We start from the raw sequence: 17144 nt of genomic DNA on the forward strand, positions 1-17144 counted from the left end.
ATTCTGTAAATAGAAGTAATTCTTTAAATTTTCCATGTACAAAAAACCTGCGAATACCTCCATGAAGTCATTGTTGAGGAATTCAAAAACGAATGTCTAGCGTCTAGCTTGCATAAAACAAAATACTGTGTGCCGTCGAAAAAAATATAGCCAGCGCTGCATTACAAATCACAACCCTCTTGGAATTTAGACTGGTCCACGAGTAGTCTTATAATACCGCTTTCCAAAACTTCTGTTTTCAATTTGCCCCTTGGAATAAAATAAGAAATAAATAAATAATCAAAATTAAGTAGGTTCTCACCATCGAGAATAATAAATATTGTCTATCACCTTATACTATTATTGTCTATTATATAACACTGACGCATGCGCTTACAATGTACGATACTCGCAAAATGACGGCTGGTATTTCTAGTCGTCCTCGGACGTTTTAGTCGGGTTAAATTTTGTTTTCTCCTCTAGGAAGCAAGAAATTTTGTGTGGCTTCTGTTACGATCATTGTTATGATTATAATCAATTGGTTTTGGAGACTAAAAAAGTAAAGATAATAACCATTCGTGTGCTCTCTATTTATTATAACTGTATATTCCAGCTAGTACAATGATACACACCTTTTAGTTCAGAACAGTAAAATGTGAAGTTATTCAAAATGATTTCTGCGTTATGTAGGTATTTTCTTATGAATGGTTGGTAAAATATTTATTATATTATTGTTTTTTTTCATAGCTGAACAGCAAAAAAGAAATAACGTAAAACTGAGTTGTTATAATCACTTTATATCCTGTATGTGTACAGTGCGTTTAACCCTAGCTCACTAACCTTATATTCGAGTAAGGGTGTAATTAATATTTCGTCTGCCAGACATCGAAAAAGAACATCAATATTCATTTAATCACTTTTATTTTAAACTTATAATATAAGAAATCAAACACTGATTTGTGTCTACTTAAAACTTTATTTTATCAATGTTTGAGTATGTCCAAATGGTTGCAGACTGGCTGGATCTCCTCCTTAGGGAGTTATTCATATTTAAATTTATTTCAACAGGGAGGGAAAAACATTTTTGAGAAGGTAATATGGAAGTCTAGGCATTTTAAAGGTTTCAGCTCTTTTACTTCACAAAAGTCTACAGAAGGAAGAGTTGAGGAAATGTGGATTTTCAAAAATGGGCAGAATGGTGAATGTTACACAGTGTGTAAAGTGGCCACTTAAACCAGCCAATGACATGTCATAAGCCCTGTAAATGCCTAGACTACCATTTTCCCTTCTCAAAAATGTTTTTCCCTCTCTGTTGAAATAAATTTAAGTACTTTATTTTATTTTTACAAATATAAAAACAATAATTTTGTGACAATTGTTTCGCCTTGTTAGGGCATTTTCAAAAGAATGTGAAAGTGTTTATATTTGAATTTCGGAAAAAATATAACAAAGTACCTAAGTATTTATTGACATACATGTATGCATTGTAAAATAATTAATGAAGCTTTATAGTTTTATATCTTTAGATAGTATTGTGGAAAATATATCAATAACATTATTATAGGTTGGTGTTCTTTATAATTTTAATACACGATTGAAATATTATGAATACCTAAAGTCCTTAACTATTGGTTTTCCCTGCAATTATGATTGATGTACATGCTATAGTTCATAAAATTATTTTTATTTGTTACTTAAGTATCTTGAACTATATATAACTATATAAGGACATTCAATCCATCTAATCTTCACATTCGTTTGAAAATGCCCTAACAAGGCGAAACAATTGTCACGAAATTTTTGTTTTTATGTTTGTAAAAATAAAATAAAGTAAAATAAAAAAAAACAACTTTGTTTTTAACCACTAATTTTTATTTTCCACTGACCGGTTTCAAAGCAAACAAGCTTCTTCGTCAAGGTTTACGTAACTAATGAATTGATTCCTTTTTTATTTTTATCATGTTCACTAAATACTACACGTGGACCCAATAAATCAAGTCGTTTTTTCTTTACACGGGTGGTAATTTGATATCATTATTTTCGAAGTTAGACAGGAGAGGACTAAAAGAAATATTATTTTGGCATTTAGTGAACATGATAAAAATAAAAAAGGAATCAATGCATTAGTTACGTAAACCTTGACGAAGAAGCTTGTTTGCTTTGAAACCGGTAGGTGGAAAATAAAAAATAGTGGTTAAAAACAAAGTTGTTTTTATTTATTTTATTATAATGAATAACCACAAAGTTAGCGCTCCAAATATAAACTTTATAAAATAAAGTGTTAAGTAGATTCAAATCAGTGTTTAATTTCTTATATTATAAGTTTAAATATAGAGCTCTACAAAATATACACCAAATCAATCAATAAACCTATATTTTTATAACAAATTACCTTACATAGCAATCTTAATTTTCAGGCCATCAAATAATAAAGATATTTTTGGAATTAACTTACATGGTAAAGCTGCTGCACATAGAAACAGTGTGTTCGCCACAAATGGGTCTTATGCAGCCCTTGCAGAAGTATTTCGTCATGCGACGTTTTCGGCGGAGCAAAAGCTGTATTTTTTTCGCTTACTCGATAGTTATACTTGTTACTTGACTACTGCCTTCTTCACCATGTTCAATTATGTAAAAATATAAGTTATAAAGGTCTATGAAATACTGTCCAGTAAAAAAAATATTTTTTTGCTAATTATTAGTACCTAGTGTATGGATGGGTGCACGTGAATTGATTTGGGGTTAAATGAGAAAGATGGATTACAATTGAAGTTATTTATCGAGTAGATACACACGAGTTACATCCTTACAATTTTGTACAGAAGGAATTTACAATAGCGAACACTGGCCAGGAGCTGGTGGACGAGCGACACGAAATGCCAAGATGGAATGTGCATATTCTTTTGCTGCACGACGTTTAATTACTTGTCCGAGCTGACGTTCCGCCAGGTTACGCGTTGCGGGCTAAAACGCTGTTCGGCCCTGTCAACTTTACGGCTTGATGGTGATGACCCCCACAATAGAATAAAAAATACTTTTAAATTTGTTATTTTGAATTCCCGTAAAAACACTGAATTCATTGGCCACGCCCCTAATACGACACGATTCATGTTTATTTGTTTGTGGCCGTTGAAATTTGTGTAAAATAATATCACGAATCTTGACGTCACAACAACCAAGTCCAAACACGTCGCGTTTTTCTACGAACGTATTTTTATTGAATTTCTTTTTTGACGAAAACATTTCTCCACAGTATCCGTATTGATTTTGAAAATACAATAATTATTCCATTTTATATATTTTTATCGGTATTCGTAGTATGTGATATTTCTCTATTAATAACAACGTTTCTTCCTCTAATAGAGTGAAAACTCGTGTTTAGAGAGGGAGTTCGTTTTACATATGGGTATTATATATTTATTTACATTTCAATTTTACTATCTAAAACAAATTCCTTAAAATGAGATATTATATTCTAAAAGAAGGATAAAAAAGTTACAGAACTACCAACGCTTCGTCTGTCCGACGACGATTACGTGATATATCCCGATCTGATTACCGTGCGTCCGCAATCGATGCGTGTGGGTAACAATTTCACTATTTACGAAGGTACCAGATGTGGGGAAGGAGGCGGGCGGAGGGAACTTATAGAAACAGGAAAAGCTCGGGGTGCCAGCAGTCTAATATACGAATGGTTAGTGATCTAGGGTTAAAGTAGTGAAAAGAGTCGACATGTCAAATGCCGAAATAATCGGTTTGCGTGCACGAGAAAATACATGAATACACATATGGGAAGTGAGATACGTATGTAAAGATGTCTTGGTGAAGCGTTATATTATCTCCCCCTCTTTGCGTAAACGGCATAATGTTTAGTTGTCAGTGCCGTTCTTTTTATCTGATCTGACACACCTATTTGAAAATAAATGGTTCGTTTTAAAAATTCCTTATAATTTTTTTAACTCGCACGCTGTGGATAGTTATAAAAGATTACTGGCCCGCGTCAATGTATTAGTTTTGTACCTATGTGTATGTGACAGTTGATATTAATTTTTATTGTTCCAAAAATAAATAAATTTTGCATGTTTGCCACTGAAAACTTCTGTACATTTGGTTATTTTGTTTTTACGATTATGTTTTTTAATCTTCATTAAAGTCATAAACCGATTCAAATAAAAGCGTATAGGAGCTAGAATGCCACGTGTCTTACAGCTACAGAGCGCATGAACGGTTGGTATTCTAGCCCATTATTTAACTTTTTTTTAGGATATTCGAGTGAAAGTCATAACTAAAGAATAGTTTAAAATAAAAATGGAGCTCGTTCAAGTTAGTAAAAAGTCTAAATCGAAAACCCACAACGTAAACGAATATATTAAACATACCTCTGAAGATGATTCGTATCCAAGTAATGTAGAAAGCTCACTTGTTGCTAACGCGAAAGCTGAACCTGGAATCGGCAATACAGAAAGTGGTATTCTTTTAACGGGGGAAGAGCCACCATGTCTTGATATTGAGCCTAATCTTTCTAAAATTAAGGTTGAACCGTGGACTGGCTATGCAGATGATGTTTACCATACTGAGGAAGAAGTATCACATTTGGATAGATGTACAGAGCCAGTTATTGCTCCCTCCGCGGACAAACTCCGTACTAAATATTTAAAAAATGAAATTCTTCATATCAGGGAAGCGATACCATGTGGCGATAGAAGCGTGGACCTAGGTGTCTCTACCGTAAAAGCTGAACCGGGTACAGGTGGTGTAGAAGGAAATATTTTCCATACTCAGGAAGGGACGATAGGTCCTGTTAAAAGCGTAGAGCCATGTGTTGCTACCGTAAAGGCTGAACTTGGAACCTGTACTAAATATCAGGATGGTGTAAATGATGATATAATGACCTTTACAAAAGCTGATGTTCAGTACCTTGATTTAAAACAAGAATTGCAATCAGGTTTGCAATCCATTTGCAAAACTGAGGATAATGGTAAGTTTTACTAACGCCACTATAATTTTCATAGATTTTTAAAATATTGTTTTTTTTATTTATTAAATTGGCCTCTAGGTGTAGTAGTCAACGCGTTTGCTTACCATACAAGAGATCTAGGGTTCGATTCCCGACATGGTTGACACAATTTTTTTATTTTAAAATACGTTTTTAAACAAGAATATTTCATAGTCCCTCGACTACCTTCATGTAACAAAAATGATCAAGATACAATGCGAATGGTTTACCAATGTAGTTCCCTATGAACCGTTGGGTGCGGAAAGAATATGACGATTGGTCAACATTACGTTTACTTGATTTTACTATTTATTGTTTTACACCACAACAGGCCAAAGTCCCTATTACAGTACAGAACATCCAGACTTGAGAAAATATTATTCATTTTTGTGTTCTCAACGGGAATCGAACCGCCATTTTTATTTATTTATTGTGGATAACTTATATAGCGCCATTTTCGTAATAAAATACCTCAAGGGCGCTTTACATGGTGATTCTATTGTTAAGTTAATTTAATTGAAGCTTTTAAATTTGTAATTTAATTAAAATAATTTATTTTGTTGTCACGTGCTACGGATTTATTCGAATGATTTAGAGAACAAGTGGGTTTTAAGTTTTTTAAGCCATGCCATGTAGTAACCGTGTAAAAAGAGGTTCCGGTTATCATATTTTCAAAATATTATCTGCCTCTGCTGAGATAATCATGAAATTTGATAAAATCTTCACCTCATCTTTTTTAGGTCTTCGAAGAAGCAGAAGTAAACCTCAAAACAGCGATTGCTCATCGTCTGTTTCCCGAAGGTCGAATCTCTCAAAATGTTCTTACAAAGAGTCATCAGACAACACAACCAATACTGCAGAGAAACCACAGTCTTCCCCACAATTTAATGTAAATTGTTCAAATGAGGATAATTTAGGCGCCCATACACAAACTCTCACTGATAATAAACTATTCGATTGTTCAGAATGTAAATTTACACGTTCACAACAAAGGTATTTAAAAGCCCACGTAAAAATGCATATTATCGAAAAACCCCTTTCCTGTTCTGAGTGTAAATACACTTGTAGACGAAACGGTTATTTAACATTACATATGAAAATCCATACTGCTGAGAAATCGTTTTCATGTTCAGAGTGTGAGTATAAATGTTTAAGGAAAAGCGATTTGATAAAACATGTTTTCCTTCATACTGGTAAAAAGCCATTTTCGTGTCGAGAATGTAAATATGCATTTTCACAAATTAGTAGTCTGAAAAGACACATGCTCACTCATTCTGTTGAGAAGCCGTTTTCATGTTTAAAGTGTGAATACTCTTGTTCACAAAAGAGATCATTAAAATTACACATGAATTCTCATTCTGGTAAGAAACCGTTTTCGTGTTTGGAGTGTGAATATACTTGTTCGCTAAAGAGTCGTTTGAAACAGCACTTTCTCACCCATACAGGTGAGAAGCCATTTTCATGTTCAGAATGTAAATACACGTGTTTACGGAAAGGGGATTTAGAGAGACACACTCTCACCCATACTGGTGAAAAGCCATTTTCATGTTTAAAGTGCGAAAAAATATTTTCACAAATCAGTCATTTGAAAACACACATTCTAACTCACACCGCTGAAAAACCCTTTTCGTGTTCAGAATGTGAATATACCTGTTACCGAATTGAATATTTAAAAAAACATAGCATAACTCACAAGCATAATTAATATTTTCGTATTTTTATTCGAATATTTATACGAAATTTCTTTAAATAATTACTTTCAATAAATGTGTAAAAACGATACATGGGAATAAACTAATGTTAGTAAATATTCATTATATAATTTTTACTATAATTTTCTGGCCCCTAAGCTTTACAACTTTTAAGCATAGATATATCGGTAAACAAAATGAAAACAATCTTTTTAAAACTCTAGTCCATAAACGGATTACTAAAAGGACTAGACAGGAAGCTGAAGAATATGTTTCATATATCAGAATATAATTTATATTTCTTGAAAGTCCTTTCTCATTTTATTAATGTAGGTATTAAAAAAAATCTTTTTTCATATTTCTTTTGAATTTTTACACCTATAATATTTTGATGTGACCCGACAATTGATGTGAAAGTATGCAGGGACTATTATGTATAAAATAAATAATACACTGACACTCCGGAACGTGCCTGTGGGCCAGTTAAGCGGCTACATCCATAAATAAAAAGGAAATGATATTGAATGTACCTATTGTATAAACATTAACATTGTATAAACATCATAAATAAATAAATATCCAGCCATAGGGCTTCATAGCGACTTATACTCTAAAGTAAGAGAGCAATCTCTGTAACAACTGGCTATCTGAGAAATTTAGTGTGGCGCAATAAACATATTTATTTATTTATTTGACCGACTTATGCAGTCCATTCTAACGATGGTAAATACAATTTCTTGTAATAAATACAGGCACTAATAAAATAAAATACAATTAAATAAAATTAAAGCTAGGACAAAAAAAAATTTACTACATTAAGACCAAATCCGGTCTATCTTAGTGAATCTTTAAATCTATAAAGACTTACATCAAAAAAGTCCAGATCTTGTCTCGAGTTTACAATACGACACAATCGGGACATTGGTGCATGCAAGCCATAGTTCGTGCTGTGTTGATCGAGGAACAACACATTATTATTTCGCAACCGGCGGATCGGAACATTAAATGCCACTTGTTCCGGTAACGATGGTACATCAATTAAGCCATTCAGCGAATTAAACATAAATATGGAGTCAATGTTATTTATATGCGAATAGATAGCAAAGTCCGCATATTCAAGACATGCGTTAGGCCAATAATGACTTACAGTGTGGAAACAAAAGCAGGTAAAACAAGATTAAGAAACCCGAGAACAGCGGAGATGAAAACTCTCAGATCCATTGCAGGTAGAACCCTCTGGTATAGAATTAGAAACTCCGTCATAAGACAAACCTGCAAAACTGAGGATATTGTGCAATGGAGCAAGAAGAGGAGGCGGTTCTGGCGGGACTATGAAAATATAGCGAAAGACGAAAGACTCGTCCCGTGGTGTTGCAAACGAGATCCCCACAGGCCAACGTCCACCTAGAAGACCACCAAAAAGTTGGAGAGATAGCTGGTTATAAGTTTCCCAGGAGTGGAGAACCGAAAAACAGATCCTGGGTCTAAGACGGTGGAAGAAAAAAAAAGTTGTTAATTAAATAAATTAATATATATTATCACTTGTATTTTATTGAATAAATTAAGTATTTGAATAGTATTGAGCCATGGTATATATAAGTCAAGTGCTGGATCCTTAATAAAGAAGATTTGGTTCACATGCGGGTTCGGACTTCGGGTATACCGAGGAACAATATAGAATAGATCGTATTATGTATTTTTGTGTATTTTTATTGCTCGTTATATCGGTGTATAATGTGCGCAGCGGAGTCTACTACCGACTAAAGGTTAAAACGCACTAGGGCGGCACTGCGCTGCGCGTCGTGGCAACATGGAATGTTATTTTCGCTGTTTTGTATCAAACAAACACCACTATAGCTGGGCTACACTTCGCGGCATTCCAAAAAAAGTTTTGTCGCCCGGCGCAGCCGTAGTGCGGTTCGACCTTTATAAGGGGATAGTTATTACGTTTTTCAGCTGCTGGTTTTTGGGTAATGTTATAAATATTGATTTTTACCAATATTGGGGGATAATCCCTGGTATATTATAAATTTCTTTACTCTTATTCTATTCTACAGTCAGTTCTTTTAGTTTTTTATGCAGATTAAATGCATTGTACATTTATTTTTTAAATTAAATTTTATATTTATTCAATAAAGTGTCGAATTACATTTTGCTTTATAATAATAATCATGGATAACTTATATAGAGCGAATTCAGTAATATAATACCTCAAGGGCGCTTTACAAAGTGTTTATATAAAGATATAAATTTAGTTTTTACCTTTTTATTTTAAGAAAAATAATGTACTTTGTCACCACATGCTAAGAATTTATTCAAATGATTTAGAGAACAAGTGGGTTTTAAGTTTCTTCCGAAACATCACTTCACTCTTACAGTTTCGGACCTCTGCTGGGAGAGCATTCCATGCCATAGGGCCTGCGACCGCAATGCGCGTTCGCCAAATTTAGTACGCTGTTTGCGTAGAGGTATAATAACTTTTCCTTTCGACGTTGATGTAGCTGATCTAAGCTAGATAGATTATATATGTATATATAAATAAAGACAAAACATAAAAATAAGTAGGTACGTAATTTTATGTTTTTGAAAAATGAAGTTTTAGGCAAAAAAATTAAGTTTACAGTAAGTATTATTTAAGTGTAGGTAAGTAAAATACAAAAAGTCAAAGTTATTTTTACAGCATTCGAATAATGCAAGCATATAATTAACAAAAGTCCAGAAGGAGTGAAGAATCATATTTGATTTCCATTTTCGTGTCCGGATTGTAAATATGCATTTTCACAAATTAGTAGTCTGAAAAGACACGTGCTCACTCATACTGTTGAAAAACCATTTTCATGTTTAGAGCATGAATACAAATGAAATCATTAAAATTACACACTAACTCATTCCGGCAAGAAACCGGTTTCATGTTCAGAGTGTAAATATACTTTTTCACTAAAGAGTCGTTTGAAAAAGCACTCCCTCACAATGGTGAGATACCATTTTCATGTTCAAAATGTAAATACACGTTTTTCGCGAAAATTTGTTTAAAATCACACATGATAATTCACTGTCAAAAACGTTTTTCTTGTGTAGAATATATAGTTGGATAATTTATATAGCGCCTTTTTTGTGAAAATTGAAATGTGGTTGCATCCTGTTTTTTTAAGATCCTAGCAGTATTTCTACACTTTAAAAGGACACAACACGGCATTGTTGAATTCAAATCAGGAGTTGCGTACTGAGCGACGTCTACAAAGAAACGAATGGGTCAAAACGTAAACCTACTCATTTATGAGTAGTTGAGTCGCCTTCTGTTTGATGTGCGTATGCGGTTTCTGGACTATTCTTAATTATATATGCTAAAAAGCTTAGTAAAGCTTATATTTCTGTAATAATAATTATAAGGGAAATTACCTTAGGGTGTCTCTTTTGATAGTGAAGATCATTCCATCGCGCATCGTAGCGAATATAAGCTTGGAGATTATAAGCTTTTTTATACTGCGTTTACCCCTTCGGAATCGTCACCTGGCCTGTCACTCAGTACGCGGAATGGCGGCCATTTTAGAATTATTCCAGGTATGTAGATAATGTTGCCAGACTAAAGGAAAGCCTATTATGGGCCTGCCACACACTCGACGAGTGGCATGGGAAGTAGTGAGGAAAGGAGGCAGAGACGTAGTGTGGCAACATTACTCGTCATGCCGCTCGTCATGCTCCTCGTCGTGCCCATCGCTCCCTATTTTCTCGGTTTTTTGAGAGCGAGTCAAAGGGCCGGCAATATGAGTGCGAGTGGGGCCACATAATCGCGCGGTCGCGTTACGCATCGAGCGCTCACACAAGACGCGCACGTCATATTTAAATGATGTATATTTCTTTGCATGACATTTTTTAAAAACTATTTTTTGTATTTTTTTTTAATACAATATATAGGAGAGGTGAAACAAAGTACCTATTAAAAAAATAAAGGATATTACATTTAAATGAAATACATATAATGAAATACATATTAACTGTACAAATAGCAAACAAAAACCCTGCAAAAGCATGGCCTGTTCGTGGGTATACAAGAAAAGTTTATGATTTTTGCTCCTATAATAAATAGACATATATAATATTTTTGTGTTGTAAAAGAAAGAGAAAGAAAAGAAAAGAAAATATTCTGTTAAAGACTATAAGGTACTTTTTTATTTTATAGTAATTAAAAAAGGAAATAAAAAAAATATAAAAAACATAAAAATATGAGCAGTATTAAAAATGCATAGCGCGCACGCTGTCGCAGTTTCATCGTCCTGTATAGAAAGACAAATGACAAGTGCGGAACGTCGCGATTAATTGCGCGAGTAGAGCAGTGTGTGGGCGGAGAGGGCACATCGGGCGAGAGGGCGGCCGCGCGAGGGGCATGGGCATGAGCAGCGCAAGGAGCATAGTGTGGCGGGGCTATTAGGCTTTTTTATTTATTCTAGATGACTTCTATTGTGCATGGATTGTCTATGACTAACAGTGGTGGCGGTCGTTTTTGTTTGTCTTAGATAAGAATTATTGTGTTTTTTCCTTAAAAAGTCGAAATAATCACTAATTGGGTTAAAAAAAGAGTGGTGTACATACAATTTTATCTATTATTAAGTGTTTTCAGTAGTTTTGTTTGTTTTCGTTCTCTGTCCCGAAACCTAATAACCAGGTAACAATTATTTTTTCCATACACGTGTAGCCAAATTTTTTTTTGGTTTTTACAACTTGTTTTGTACTTTTCTTTTTTTTTATTTGTTATAAATGAATGATAAAGAGAAACCTCCGGATCCACCGGATGGATCTCAATTAGATTCGTCGTGCGGTACAATGGACACTGTTCCAGATCCCGCCGAATTTGTTACAATAAGGCCTAAATCAAAAAAACTCAAACTTATAAATTCGGAGAGGAAATCGAGTTCTGAGTCAGACCGCCCCCTCCCACACAAAACACCTAGCCCCCGACCCTCAGCTTCTACAAACCCAGGTACTCCAGAGGTCACAACAATTTATCGCCTATTACCACACCTACCAAAGTCCAATCCCGCATGTACAATGGAATGGATCGTGCTCCATTTATCGTACATGTAACAAAAGTACAAGTAGACGGCGTCACCCAAACCAACTTGTACGATATTGACTTCGGTCGATTTCTTCATAGAAACAATATCGGACTGCCTGGAACGGAATCAAGTCCGTCGGCCGTAACCGTATTTCTGTGGAGTTTAAGACGGCAAACGAAGCCAATACGTTCGTAAAATCAGAAATAGCTAAAAAAGATAATTATAACGTTTTCATTCCGACTTTCCTAGTAACTAAACAAGGTGTTACCAAAGGCATCCCTTCGCACTGGTCTGAACAGGACATGTGGAGAATGCCGAGGTACCTCATGGATTCGGAAAAGTAATCAAGGCTCGACGACTGAATTACAGATCGAGTAATGGTGACGTAGTCGAATGGAAACCCTCCACACGGTGGTTTTGACCTTCGACTCAAAATCTCTACTTCCCACATTTCCATCTTCAATGTGTCCCTCTCCGTAGAACTCTACGTATTTCCGACAATTCAGTGTTTTAAATGCTGTAAGTACGGACATACAAAGACTGTCTGTAGATCCCTTGTGCGCTGTTACAAGTGTGGCTCCTCACACAATGGGGAATCCTGCACGGTGACGGCAGAAGATATAAAATGCCTCAATTGTTCTGGTAACCACTCTGCCACCAGCAAGCTGTGCCCTGAGCTTAAAAGGCAACAAAACATAAAACACACGATGGCTGATAGAAACATTTCATATATTGAAGCTTCTAAAATGTTCGGAAAAGCGACGATTTCCTATGCAGAAATCGTCTCTAAAACGACAAAACCGAATGTCAATGTTGTTATGCCCGCGCCCTCCGCGCCAATATCCTACAAAAAATCAGTAGAGAGGAAGTCGAGGTCAAAAAAACTACCTTCCAAACCTAATGTTCCTCATCATGACCCTTCACTTCTGTATTCCCGAATGGACAACTTCCATCTGGTTCTAATGGGAATGCTTTTCCTAGCACAGTCCCAACATCGAACAATACAATTATATCTACCATATTGAGTATTCTAGTATCGATCCTTCAAAACAATCCACAAATACCGTCCAACGTCGCCCATCAACTTCTAAATATAACCTCCCTACTTAACCACCACCATGGCTCCTCAGATGAGGATTCTGCAGTGGAACAGCCATAGCATTTTTAATAAAAAAGAAGATCTCTTGCATACATTGCAAGAAGAATCTATTTCAATTGCGGCCATTTCGGAGACGTGGATGGTCCCGGGATCTACTATTAGATTCCGGGGATTCCACTGTCTGCGAGATGATCGTGAGGATGGGAAGGGTGGCTCTGCCCTCCTCATCAAAAACTCCCTTCCCTTTATCCCTATTAATGTCAAGACTGATGGCTGTCCTTTCCAAGTGACAGCTGCAAAGGTTAATGACTTGACCATCCTTTCCATGTATATCTCCCCAACCAACAAACCCTCAAAATCGATACTTTTATCTTTGTTCCAAAAATTGACCCCTCCGTTCCTTATCCTTGGTGACTTTAATGCTCACCATGCCCTGTGGGGTGCTCCGACATGCGACAGGTTGGGAAGAGATATGTTGATCTCTTGATGATCTGAATATGTGTGTCCTTAATGATGGCTCCGCAACGCGCCTTCAGCTTCCAAATCAGCGACCCAGTGCAGTGGATCTCACCATCTCCAGCGCTGCAATGGCACCATCTGTGCAATGGTCAATTAAGGATGACACTATTGGTAGTGATCATTACCCTATAGTAGTCAGCCTCATATCCAGCCATAGATATTGCAAAGTGGCCTATCCCCTGGGGAAGACGAAGACCGAGATACATTACAGAAAGAGTTAAATGGAGATACTTCTCTGACGACATTGAACTTAAAGTGAACGAGCTGCCCACCCCGACGAAAGAGAATGTAGTGAAGTGCTATGAAGCATTGTCATCATGCATCGTCGAAGCAGCAGACAAACATGTCCCTGTAAAGGAGAAAGGCAATAGAAGTAAACCCCCCCTGCCCCATGGTGGGATAGCGAATGTGGCGGAGGCAGTTTTGAAAAGGAAAAAGCAAGCTAAAGTTTACTCCTTAAACATGAGCCTAGAAAACCTGTTGAGTTTTAAACAGGTGAAGCTAAAACAAAACGCCTCTTAAGAGACAAGAAACGACAAGGATGGAAAAACTTCTGTTGCTCTTTATCACGAGACGTGCCTATATCTACTGTTTGGAGCATGATACGTCGATTTAGAGGTTCTTTCACTCCACCAGTGAGACGTCCTGAGACCCTAGGGTGGGTTGAGGAGTTCGCCAACAAATTAGCCCCGCAGACCGCAAATAACTGGAATGAGTCTCCCTATTGGTACCAGTTTACAAATAGAAGCTGGTTAGATCATAGCTTCAGTTTAGATGAACTGAAGACTATTCTGACCCGGCTCACAGACTCAGCTCCAGGGATTGACGGTATACTGTATAGTTTTATCCAACATAACAGTGATCCTACCCTCTCCTACATCCTATCATTGATCAACATGATCTTTGAATCAGGAAACATCCCCCCTTCATGGAAAACCCAATCCATTATCCCTATCCTTAAACCCAACAAAGACCCCAACTTTGGGTCTTCCTACCGCCCCATAGCCCTCTCCTCCACACTGTTGAAAGTGGCGGAACATATGGTGAGACAACGCTTGGACTGGTTTGTGGAGAGCTCGAAAACTCTCCCCGAGTCTCAATTTGGATTCAGGAAAAGAAAGAGCACTATTGAAAGCGTGTCGGTTCTGACATCTGATATCAGAGCCGCTCTTACTAAGAAAGAATTTTCTTATAGGTTCTGTCTGGACATAAGTGGTGCATATGACAATGTTATTATCCATATTCTAGAAGCTAAAATGCTACGAATTGGAATCCCGCGAAAACTCACTTCCTTTATAGCAAATTTGATTCTCTCCAGAAAGGTAGAAATCAGTGTTCGCGGTCATGCTGTGGTGGAGAGAGAGTTGAGCAAGGGACTACCTCAGGGTTCTGTCCTGAGCCCGATTCTCTTCAATATCTATACGCATGACATAAGCGGAATTGTTCCCTCAGAGACAAGTTTGCTTCATTACCGCGGACGACTTCTTCATGTATACCATATGGGAAGGACCCAAATAATCTAGAAAATACTCTAAATTTAGGTATGAGAAACATCAGGAATTGGTTAGTGGAACATGGCTTGGATCTATCGACTGGTAAAAGTATGCCATAACCTTTTGTAGACAGCGAAAAATCCCAACCATAAAAATTCAACGGAGATGAGATAGTACCTTTTACGTCCCAGATTAAGTTCCTGGGAGTAATTCTGGACACTCATCTTACAGGAACTCATACATAAATCATATAGTAAACAAGTGTCAAGCCGGATTGAATACGTTAAGAGCAGTCTCGCGAGTATGGTGGGGAGCCACCCTTTTATACAGAGACTTTTTTATACTGCGTATATCCGGAGCCATCTAGATTATGCCTCGTTCCTTTTAGAACCTTGTTCAAAAAAGAATCTCCAAAGACTTGACCGGATCCAATCCCAAAGTCTGAGACTAGTCGTCGGAGCCATGAAGTCATCTCCAATTAACGCTTTTACAAGTAGAAGCTTGTGATCCCCACTTGGAATGAGAAGACAATACTTGGCGGATAGATTTCTTCTAAAATGCTCTATCCAAAAAACAACCTGCTCCTCAAAAAGGTACAATTTCTCTCTGACTGCGTGACATCCTCATCTTTTTGGTTTCATAAACCACCCCCTTTACTAGTCAACAGTTTTCATTTTTACAAATCTTTCGAATCTAACATTTATCCTAAAGACCTTCTTCCCCTTTATCGTTTCCCATTTAAAACTTCTATTTATGCCCCAAGTATTGAACTCACATTCGGAGTCGAAAGCCACCTACAGCCCCGGTGTACATTCAACCGTATTCGGTCGTCAAGATGGATAGGTTGGAAAATTTATCTACACTGATGGATCTCGGTCAGATTCGGCAACCCATACGGGTGCGGCTATATATTGTGAAGACAACAACTTTCAAAGATTGTACAAATTGCACAAGAATGCATCTGTATTTACCGCAGAATGTATCGCAATCCGAGAAGCTGTCAAATACGCTTTAAGCTCACAATATAGCAAGTTCCTAATCCTGTCGGATTCCTTGAGTGCCTTACAAAAAATCAAATCCCCTCCATCCTTTTATCCCGAGGATGAGCTCTGCGTGGAAACTCGATTTCTTCTTTCTATATCAGAGGCATCCAATAAGAGTATTGTTATGTCCTGGATCCCTAGCCATTGTGGTATTCCCGGTAACGAAAAGTGGACGCGTTAGCAAAGGAGGCGGTCCACTCCGGGGATCCTGCCTATAATAATTTACTACCACTAGGTGATCTCCTTGTTATGACGAAGGAGAAGCAACTTCGCACATGGCAAGAATATTGGGTAGCCTCTTCCCAAGCCAAGGGTAAACATCTTTTCCAACTGAACCAAATGTTACAGAAAAGCCTTGGTTTTCCAAAGTGATTCTGAACAAGTTTGAGACATCCTCCATATGCAGAATGCGCATTGGGCACTGCTGCATGGTTCTCACCTGTTCAGAATCCATGTCCGGGACTCTGCCATTTGCGAATGTCAGCTAGATGAGGAAGATTTAAACCATATTTTTTTTGGATGCCCCATAAATGATTGTTATCCTGATTTCCTATCCGACCTCTCTGATATTAATATCCCATTCCCTATTCATATTCTAACTCTCCTGTCCCCACCCAATAAACGTGTATTTAAAATCCTATGTAAATATCTAGTTGTAAATGGTGTAAAGCTGTAAATATGTTTTATTATTATATGTATATATTATATTAAATACTAACATACTAACCTTTACATATTATATTACTAACACATGTGTATATATGTAAAAAAAAACAAAACAAAACTACTCGACACTGGCCAGAACACCCAAGTGAGATGTGAAAAGGCCATGAAAAAACGAAGAAGAAGAAGACTTCTATTGTGCCATTTTCTTACAATAAACATCCCAACACGTATTGCGGCTACAGAACGCATAGGCGGTTGGGATTCAGTTCCCCGTTTTCAATTATTTGACATTTTAATAGCATACAGAAGCTAGATTGCAACGCGTTTTGTAGCTACGGAGCGCACGGACGGTTAGAAATCTATCCTTCATTTATGTTTTACAAATAACGTGACTGGCGTGTTTTTAACAAAATCAAATATGAATTCTAGATAACAACATATCCTGCAGCTACAGAGTGCATGAACAGTTAGAAATCTAGACCCTATTTTTTATTGTTGAAGTTTATGTAAATTCACTTATTAGCTAAAATCATGTAACGGGACACATCGGTCTGATATTCGATATTAGTATAAAACACCAGCTTTCGCATATATTACCATGCGT

General features: G+C 36.6%; 1 long non-coding RNA gene across 5 annotated transcripts; it reads left to right on the plus strand.

The window, feature by feature from the left end:
• The first annotated feature begins 370 nt into the window (after positions 1-370).
• Positions 371-6789, plus strand: LOC148279932 (uncharacterized). Of its 5 annotated transcripts, none has more exons than XR_015822745.1 (3): positions 377-665; positions 4243-4957; positions 5716-6789. It is a non-coding gene; the product is annotated as an uncharacterized LOC148279932 (long non-coding RNA). The 5 variants fall into 5 exon arrangements; XR_015822744.1 differs by having other exon boundaries at positions 387-686; XR_015822746.1 differs by having other exon boundaries at positions 387-686; positions 4513-4957.
• The last annotated feature ends 10355 nt before the right edge of the window (positions 6790-17144 follow it).

This window comes from Micrasema longulum, unplaced genomic scaffold, assembly GCF_059751315.1.
Source record: "Micrasema longulum isolate JH-2025_06_02 unplaced genomic scaffold, ASM5975131v1 h1tg000641l, whole genome shotgun sequence".
Lineage (NCBI taxonomy): Eukaryota > Metazoa > Arthropoda > Insecta > Trichoptera > Brachycentridae > Micrasema > Micrasema longulum.